Source organism: Mirounga leonina, unplaced genomic scaffold, assembly GCF_011800145.1.
Source record: "Mirounga leonina isolate KUSES-001 unplaced genomic scaffold, KU_Mleo_1.0 Mir_53, whole genome shotgun sequence".
NCBI classification, from domain to species: Eukaryota; Metazoa; Chordata; class Mammalia; order Carnivora; family Phocidae; genus Mirounga; species Mirounga leonina.
The window spans coordinates 98,959,600-98,969,175 of record NW_023270807.1 but is presented as its reverse complement, the minus strand read 5'-3'; the positions used below and the strand labels follow the sequence as shown (position 1 = coordinate 98,969,175).

Below are 9,576 nucleotides of genomic sequence, written 5' to 3'. Positions count from 1 at the left end.
ACCTGGGGGACTCCTGGAAGTAAAATGCACAGAAGTGCGAGCCTTCCTGAAGATTAACCACTCAGGAGTGTTTAACTCTCAAGCTAGTCCACACTTCGCCTGCAGCAATTTGTCAAAATGATCATTTAAGTGTTCCTACCAGTTACTGGCTCTAGCCACCTCTGCTCCCAGTAAGCAAAGTGTGGCTGTGATTTTCTTTATTTGCCTATCTCTCCAGTTTTGTGGAGGCAGTTTGCCCTGTGGCCTCAATTCTCCAACGGATCCAAGAAAAGTCATTGGTTTTCAGTTTGTTTGGCTTTTTTCTTGTTGTGAAAATGGGAATGGTGACTTCCAAGCGCTTCACATGTTGGAACTAAAAGCACAAGCTCTCTCTCTCTCTTCTTTGTTCTCTCTTTTTGTTCTATTCCCTTCTCCCATCATTCCTCCCGCCCTTCCTCCTTTCCTTACTGAAGCATTGTTGGCAAATGTTAATATCTGTCTAACCTCAGTGGTTTGAGTTCCCCTAAATTCAGGCTAGAGGCAACAGTGGTGGCATTCCTTGAGGAGGCAATGCTGTTCACTGAGAGCTTGAATTTACATTCCAGACTCACTTCGCAGTTATTAAAATGAGCTTCAGTTTCCGTAAAAAGACCCACAGTAATCAAATCAGCAAGAAAGCACATAGACCTCCAAAGCTCACTTAATAGTCCTTTGGCACATTAGAAAGGCATTTTAAAGCATTCCAATAGCTAACACTTAAGTGTGTTCCAGCAGGAGGTATTGCTTTGACAGTCATTCCTGGTGCATCCTATTCATCTGCCTTTCATCCAGAAGCAGCAAGGCTCTTGAGGGTTTTCAGGGAGTTAGACTGGTAGAAAAAGGCCCTCAGAATGAAGACTCATGTCCACTCAAGGTTCAAATTGAAGCACTTTATGAAGCCAACACACCTGGGTTTGTAAGCTATTTAAGATTTTGATTATCACTATTAATCATCTTTATAATAATAGCAACAATAACAAAATACTTTAGTCTCATCCAGCATATAATTCCAGTACTGCCTGGTTTTATGTATAAATGGTTTAACATGCCCACTATTACAATTTTTATTTTCCCTTATTCATAAGTAAAAGTTTATGTTTTACCAGAGATTTACATCATGTTAGGATCTTGTTGACCAGCTTCACATTCAGAGTATTTGTTTTCCTTCACATAAGTACATACCAAATGGTTTGGCATGAGTTCAGGTGTCCCTAGTATACTGTTACCTACCAGCCACAGCTGCTTCTGGATGTTAGATTTCTCTCCCTGCCGTGGCCAGATTTTGCCATGTGCCCTTCTGCTGGAGGTTGGGTGGTGGTTAGTTATATGATATTATATTAGTTAGATAGGGCTGCCATAACAAAATACCACAGACTGGGTGGTTTAAAAACAGAAATGTATTTTCTCATAATTCCGGGGACTAGAAGTTCAAGATCCAGGTATCAAACAGTATTGATTTCGTCTGAGGCCTCTCTCCTTTGCTTGTAGATGTCTGTCTTTTCCCTGCATCCTCACATGGTTTACCCTGTGTGTGTGTGTCTGGCTCCTGATCTTCTCTTATTGTATGATACCAGTCATATTGAATTAGGACCCACCTTAATGCCCTCATTTTAACTTAATTACCTCCATAAAGACCCCATCTCTGAATACAGTCATATTCTGAGGTGCTGGGAGTTAGGAACTCAACATATGAATTTGGAGGGAAACGTTAAGTAACCACACTGGAGGCAGAGAGGGAAAGATCGTTTTTTTAAGTTGCTCACTGTATTTGAGGCACTTTACAACATTATCTCGTCCTCACAAAATCTTATGAAGGAGGGGTTATTAGTTCTGATTTACAGATGAAGAGACCGCAACAGAAAGTCAGGCTGTTAGGGAGTGCTGGGGTCAAGATGAACACCTGGGTCCGGCCAGCTTCCAAGCCCATGTTCTGTCCACCAAATCACACTACTTGTCTTTGCCTGATGTCCTCTGTGTCTTGCCTCCTTTGGCCGTCTCTACTGAGTGACTTGAACTCTTGGCACCACCACGGCCTACTCCCCAATCCAAATTATCAGTCAAGAGATTTCAGGAAATAAACACGACTTGTCACTGGAACAGGTGATGGGCTCTTGTCCTAGAGTAATCCAAAGCCTCAGGCCTCCCTTACAGCCTCAAGGTCAGCACAGACTCAGTAATTAGAGCAATACATTTACTGGGCAGTTTCCCTTACTGTATCTTCCCATCCGGGGGTGCTCCAGGCATCACTTACAGCAAATCACTGCTCAGGGATCTGGGAGCATGTTCTGAGGCAGTTGCTGTAGGAATGCCTGTTATCACGAGGCACAATGTCCTAGAAATACCTCTTGTGAGCTTAGCACATTCCTTGCAACTAGGACTCATGGCAAAATAATCCTTTAATACAGGCCTATCATACACCAAACATGTTATTGAAACATTTGCATTGCTTCTTTTAAAACCTACAAATAGGACCAGCCTTGAATGTAGGCCAAGGGGACAGCTGCCTCTGGAATGATTTCAGGACACCCAGGAAAATGTCCTTGATTAAAGAACTTTGTCTCCCACTGGATATTGCTTTTCTGGCTTGTGTTCTGTTTTTCTTTTTAATTACCTACATTTTTCACTCTACTATTGTGAGATGAATTATTTTTGTATTATTGAGCAATTAACTCATATTCTGTTTACAGCTCTTAGACAAAATGCTAAGCAATTGCTCTCTCAGAACTTCCCCATTTGCAAATAACTGAGGTTGATTTGCAAAGGTTTCGGAGCTAATTCAACGATTTGATTAGTACTGATGCTGACAGAAAGCAAAAAGAGAGTCGTTGGACTTGAGTCTTCAGCTCTGCCACTCAAGTACGTATCATTTCACATTGATTTTTGCAGGCACTCCTCCTGGGCTGATCCACTTCAGTTTACAGAGACAGTCTTGGTACTTGTAGTAAGGAGTAAATACTAATCTATAAAACTTGGGAATTTGCCTCTATACAGAAGAAATTATAAATATAGGCAAAAATCGTAAGAACTAGAAGGGAATTCAGAGATCATTTATTTCAGTCCACTGATTTTGTGGCTAAGAAAACCTAAATTTAGTAAAATTAAGCGATTCATCCAAGGCTTCACAATAAGTTAATGACAGAACTAGACATTGACCCCAAGTCCTGGCCTCTCCCTCCATTTCCTATTTATACCCTGAAAAGGTATGTACGTCTCTACCGGCCTCCAAAATTGGGTTTCAAAACAACACAGTTGTTTTTTTTTAAAAAAAACAACAACATAGTTTTTTAAAGACTAACTATAAGTCAGGAAAAATCCATGTGTTAGTCTTTGAAGATATTCAAATAACTAAGTTATGACTTCTGCCAGCTTAAAAAAGAGGAAATGTGATATTTAAAATGGCATACTAAAACATCATCTATTTCCTAAGTTTTATTTCAATTTACAGTATTTTTAAACCCCTATGTGTAGTTCCTGTACTTCTATGATGTAACTCTAAGTCTAAACTAACAGCTGAAGATGAAAATACGAGGCAGTAGATGCAGTGCCAAAATCAGGGTCATTTACAGAAAACGCCCTAAAGCGTTCTGAGGGGACACTGTCGAGGATTGTAGACCTACAAGTTAAACCTGTTTGGTTCATGGGCTCATACTGACACAAATTATGTTCTTGCTCTTCTGCCAAGTTAATCTAACCTTCAGGTAGTCTGCATCATTCTTGGGAGCAGGTGTTTATGAGGATGCAAAGGGCTCCTCTCAAGTCCTGCCCTCTGGGGTCTTTCTCATCACCCTTGTACTTTATAGTAATCATTATCTGTGACCCCCCACACACACCCTATTGATCATATATACTGACTAGTACCATACTTATTTATGTTCCTGTCCTAGCTCCCTTGGATCATAAGATGACCGTTTTCAGGTGTTTGTGCCCATTACAGGACCATACTCTGCATGCCATGTGTGGCCCAGAAATACTTGCTGAATAAATGAGTAAGTGCGTAACTGCCTAAGATGAAAAGTCACATCTGTTACAAACTGGTTGCATAAGAAAAGTGTTTAAGAATTTAAAAGTTTACTATGAAAGGAAATGTCATTTCTTATAAATGTGTATGGATGGCCATTATTCTCATTATTTACACTTTTCTGTCCTGTTGGTGGATTTATCTGTTACTTTTGGATCTTGGCTTGCATTAGTGAATATAAGTTACACTGAAGATGTCTATGGAGATGCCTAAAATAGTCATGCATCTATTGTGGCAAGAGAAATTTAGAATAGTCCAGGTTTCTTAATTTACAGATAAAGCAATCAAGGCTTAAAACATTATATGTGTTCAAGGTCAAAAGTAAAAGCAAAGTGATGGTAGACACTATATTTGTTATAGATATCAAATAGGAATTCTCTTTTTACATATTTGTGAACTAAAAAAATGCATGCACTTGCACACACCTCAGTTTTTCGGTTCTATGTGGAAATTAACTTTTAGGAAAGAATCCAAATTATTTGTTTGGTTGTTTGTTTTTTTAAAGTTTAATTTATTTATTTGAGAGTGAGAGAGAGCACAACTAGGGGGGCAGAGAGAGCAGACTCCTCACTGAGCAGGGATTTTTCCCCCCTCCCAAGGTGGGGTCGATCCCAGGATCCTGAGATGATGACCTGAGCTGAAGGCAGACACTTAACCAGCTGAGGCACCTGGCGCCCTGAAAGAATCCAAATTATAATTGGAGTAAAGATCTGACATAAACATGCCACTAGCTTCGCTTAACTTTGTGAAGAATGTCCTAATATTAAAGGGAGCTAAATATTGACATGGCTTATTGGGATGGGGAGGAAGAACAGCACCAAGGAGCAGCCGGGTATTCTAACTTCTCACGATGCTGTAGATTTTTTTTAAGTAAAAAAAGTAGAAGCGTGGACAGGCTGTCATCACCAGCAATACTAATTTTTTTTTTTTAAAGCTTATCACTTGGGGGAAAAGTGAGTCTTCAGTAATTAAAGAAGAGTCATTCATAGTTGACTTACTTTTCTATCCTTTCTTACCTCAGGGGCTAGTGGCTCTTTTCTTTCCAGTTGATCTATTCATTTTCAAACCCCTGCTTTTCCCTGTGCTTCCCTCCCTGGGGTACCTGACAAAGACTCTTCATTCTTCAAGTCCAACTCAAATGTTCTCTCCCTTGAAGAATTTACTCTAATCCTCCATGTTAGAAGCATACACTCCCTTCATTGCATGTTCACAGATTTCTTCCACTCATGGTGGCTTTCATTAGAGCCTGAGTCCCTGAACATGATAGGACCCTCACCAGCTCCTATCACTCTAAGTTTGGTCATTGTCCTGGATTTAAGTCCTGACTCTGAGCTTCCTCTCTCCTGACCATTGTTCTCAATTGTTTCCTACCTTTTCCTTTTCCTCCTTCCGAAATCTTTGCACTGTATACTCTGGAAGCCATAATGCAGTAGTTTTGAGGATATTTTGATCATGAAACAAAAAATAAATCCTTTTCTTTTTCACAACTCAGAAAACACATGGAATATGTATATATTTTATAGAACAATGTGGACTGCACTCTAGAATCTTCCATTGTCTTTTTAAAAAAATACTCATTGTTGGACAATTGTATATCCACATAAAAAAAAAATGAAGTTATATCCTTACCTCATACCATACACAACACTTAACTCAAAATTAATCATAGACCGGCATCTGGAATCGGGCTGCAACCTCAGCCGCACCTGCCGCTGGCCGCCTGCCACTGCCTCTGGACCATGGACCCCCGCAAAGTGAGCGAGCTTCGGGCCTTGTGAAAATGTGTAAGCAGGATCCAAGCGTTCTGCACACCGAGGAAGTGCGCTTCCTGCGGGAGTGGGTGGAGAGCATGGGGGGTAAAATACCACCTGCCACTCATAAAGCTAAATCAGAAGACAATATCAAGGAAGAAAAAACAGACAGTAAGAAGGCAGAGGAAAACATAAAGACAGGCGAACCATAGTAATCTAGAAATTGACAATGAAGGTGTGATTGAACCAGATACTGATGCCCCTCAAGAAATGGGAGATGAAAATGTAGAGATAACTGAGGAAATGATGGATCAGGCAAATGATAAAAAAGTGGCTGCCATTGATGCCCTAGGTGATGGTGAACTACAGAAAGCCATTGACTTGTTCACAGATGCCATCAAATTGAATCCTCGCTCGGCCATTCTGTATGCCAAGAGAGCCAGTGTCTTCATCAAATTACAGAAGCCAAATGCTGCCATTCGATACTGTGAGAGAGCTATTGAAGTAAATCCTGATTCAGCTCTGCCTTATAAGTGGCGAGGGAAAGCACACAGACTTCTGGGCAATTGGGAAGAAACAGCACATGATCTTGCCCTTGCCTGTAAACTGGATTACGATGAAGATGCTAGTGCAATGCTGAAAGAAGTTCAACCGAGGGCCCAGAAAATTGCTGAACATCAGAAAGTATGAGCAAAAACGTGAAGAGCAAGAAATCAAAGAAAGAATAGAAAGGGTTAAGAAGGCTCGGGGAGAACATGAGAGTTAAGAAGGTCCAGAGGGAGGAAGAAGCCAGACAACAATCAGGAGCTCAGTATGACTCTTTCCCAGGTGGCTTTCCTGGAGATGAATACCTGGTAATTTTCCTGGAGGAATGCCTGGAATGGCAGGGGGGATGCCTGGAATGGTAGGGGGGATGCCTGGAATGGCAGGAATGCCTGGGCTCAATGAAATTCTTAGTCATCCAGAGGTTCTCACAGCCATGCGGGATCCAGAAGTTATGGTGGCCTTCCAGGATGTGGCCCAGAACCCAGCGAATATGTCAAAATATCAGAGCAATCCAAAGGTTATGAATCTCATCGGTAAATTATCAGCCAAATTTGGAGGTCAAGCATAATGTCTTTCTGAAAAATAAAGCCCTTGCTGAAGGAAAAGCAACGATTACCTAAAGGATGTCGCAATAATACAAACCTGTGTACCTCTGACCTTCTCATGAAGAAAGCTGGGGTGCTGTGAAGAGAATCCCTACCCCTCTGCCCCACATGCAACTGAAACATTCTATAGTGGTTTGCCATTAGGGTATTCATTCAGATAATGTTTTCCTACTAGGAATTACAAACTTTAAACACTTTTTAAACCTTAAAAATATTTAAAAACATATTAAAAGGGTGTGTTAGTCCCTAAAAAAAAAAAAAAAAAATTAATCATAGACCTAAATACAACAGCTAAAACTATAAAACTTCTTGAAGAAAATATAAGAGAAAATCTTTGTGACCTTGGGTTGGACAGAGCTCTTAGATAAAATACCAAAAGAAAAATCCATAAAAGAAAAATTGACAAATTGTATTTCATCAAAAACTATGTGCTTCAAAAGATACCATTAAGAAAATGCAAAGACAAGTTACGGGCTGGAAGAAACATCTGCTAAGGAAATATTTGTTAATCTTATACCTGATAAAGAAATATATCAAGGCCCCTCATAATTCAATAAGAAGGAGAAAACAACCCAATTACAAAATGCACAAAAGACATGAAGCTATATGAATGGTCAATAAGCACAGCAAGGTGTGCTCAACCACATTAGGGAGATTAGAACCACAATGAGATACCACTATAGACCCCACAATAAGAGACATAATCAAAAGACTAACACTACTGACCGGAGAGTATGGAGCAACTGAAACACCTATACATTGGTGTTGGGAATGTAAAATGGGACAGCCATTTTGAAAAATAATGTAGCCATTTCTAAAAAGTTAAACATAAACTTGTCATATAATACAGCAGTTCCACTCCTAAGGATACATCCGAGAGAAATAAAGACGTATTTCCATCCAAACACATATACACAAATGTTTATAGCAGCATTATTTATATTAGCCCCAAACTGGAAACAATCCAAATGTCTATCAACTGGAGAACACAATATGGTATATCCATATATTGAACTATTTAGCAATAAAAAGAAAATATCAATATATGTTCAATGTAGATGAGCCTCAAAAACACCATGCTAAGTGGAAGAAGCTAGACACAAAAGACTATTGTATGATTCCATTTATATGAAGTGTCTAGAAAATGCAAATATAACGAGACAGCAGATCAGGGGTTGCCTAGGGCTGAGGATTTGAATGAATTGAAGTAAAACTTTGTTGGAAATGTTCTAATACTGGATTATGGTGATGGCTTTATAACCATAAATTTGCTAAAAATTACTTGTACACTTACAATAGGTGTATAAATTATACTTCAACAAAGCTGCTTTAAAAGTTAAAAATAATACTGGACAAAACCTGCTAAAGTGACTTCTTGGCCCACTAATGAGTCATGATCTATTGTGGAAAACATTGCCTTATTGTATAGTAAGCTCATGTCCCTAGATCCTTAAACTTCTCCCTGAAAATCCCCTCCACTTCTTGCTCTAACTGGAACCAGGGCATCAGTTTTATTTCCCAATGTCATACCCAGCTCTCCCCCAAACATGGGCTTACCATTTTCTCCTGTGGAGTTCGTCATAGGGCTTTTCCTTCTTATACCCCTTCCTCACATCTGATTAATGGTCAAGTTCTCCAGTGGTACTTCCTCAAACCTGGTCACATTTCTCTATTTCTACTCCACTGCCTTAGTTCAGGCCACGATCCTCTCTTGACTACTGATTATTGAAACAACTTCCATTTGGTTGCTTTGACTCGAATCTTGCCTCTTTTAAAGCACAATCTTGTGCTAGTATCTGTTTAAGCATTTTAATTGTTTCCAGTGCCCATAGGGTAAAGTCTGAACTATATGCCTGTCTCCCCTAAAAACCAATCACTCCTCTAGGATAGAAATTTAAGTGTTTATACTCATTTGTCCTCTGTAGCCCCCAGAACAATGGACTCCACGTGGTTGGTCGTAATCTGATATGCATTTGTGAGTGAATGAATGGGAAAGGGCTTTTCAAAGAACTGTATTAGGACCCAAGAGTTTCTGGTTCCCCAGGAAGTTCTTGGCTTTGGTTGCACCAGCAGAGCAAACAAGAGGCTCCTGGTAACAACATGCAAACTCACCAAATGTTCTACATTCCTGAAATCTGCCTTGGGACTCATCATTCAGACACTTTTTTGACTCAGGAGAGTTGATTAGCTTGGCTCTGGACTCCAGTCAGCAGCCTCTTCTTGCCAGGCACTCCTAGAATCTTCCAAAGACGAGGAAGAACACATTTGACATTTATATCGAACATAGAGATTTGAAAGATACTCTGCACATGTGTGGTAATAGTTTATATCCCAAATGTCTCCAGAAAAGTTTAGTTCGCATCATGATTGAGCCTGGTGAAGTGACAGATCTGCTTTACAGGAAGTAGTACGGGAAAGCATCTCACTGTCCTTTCCTGTTTGCCAACGTGAAAATAAACTCTGTCAAAGTGCACCTTCTTGGTTCACTGCTGAAACAGAGCTGGGCACCTTTAGGGATTACTTGGCTGCCTATGTCTAAAAAGGTTGTTTTCGTTTGATTCTAAAAGTTCTGCTGCATTTTTCAGAAGAAGAGTTGGATAACTATTTTTTACCCAAAGCTCTTATTGAAAAGAAAAAT

General features: G+C 39.9%; 1 pseudogene; it reads left to right on the top strand.

Moving 5' to 3' along the window:
• Positions 1 to 5,775: 5,775 nt before the first annotated feature.
• Positions 5,776 to 7,112, top strand: LOC118001511 (annotated as a pseudogene).
• The last annotated feature ends 2,464 nt before the right edge of the window (positions 7,113 to 9,576 follow it).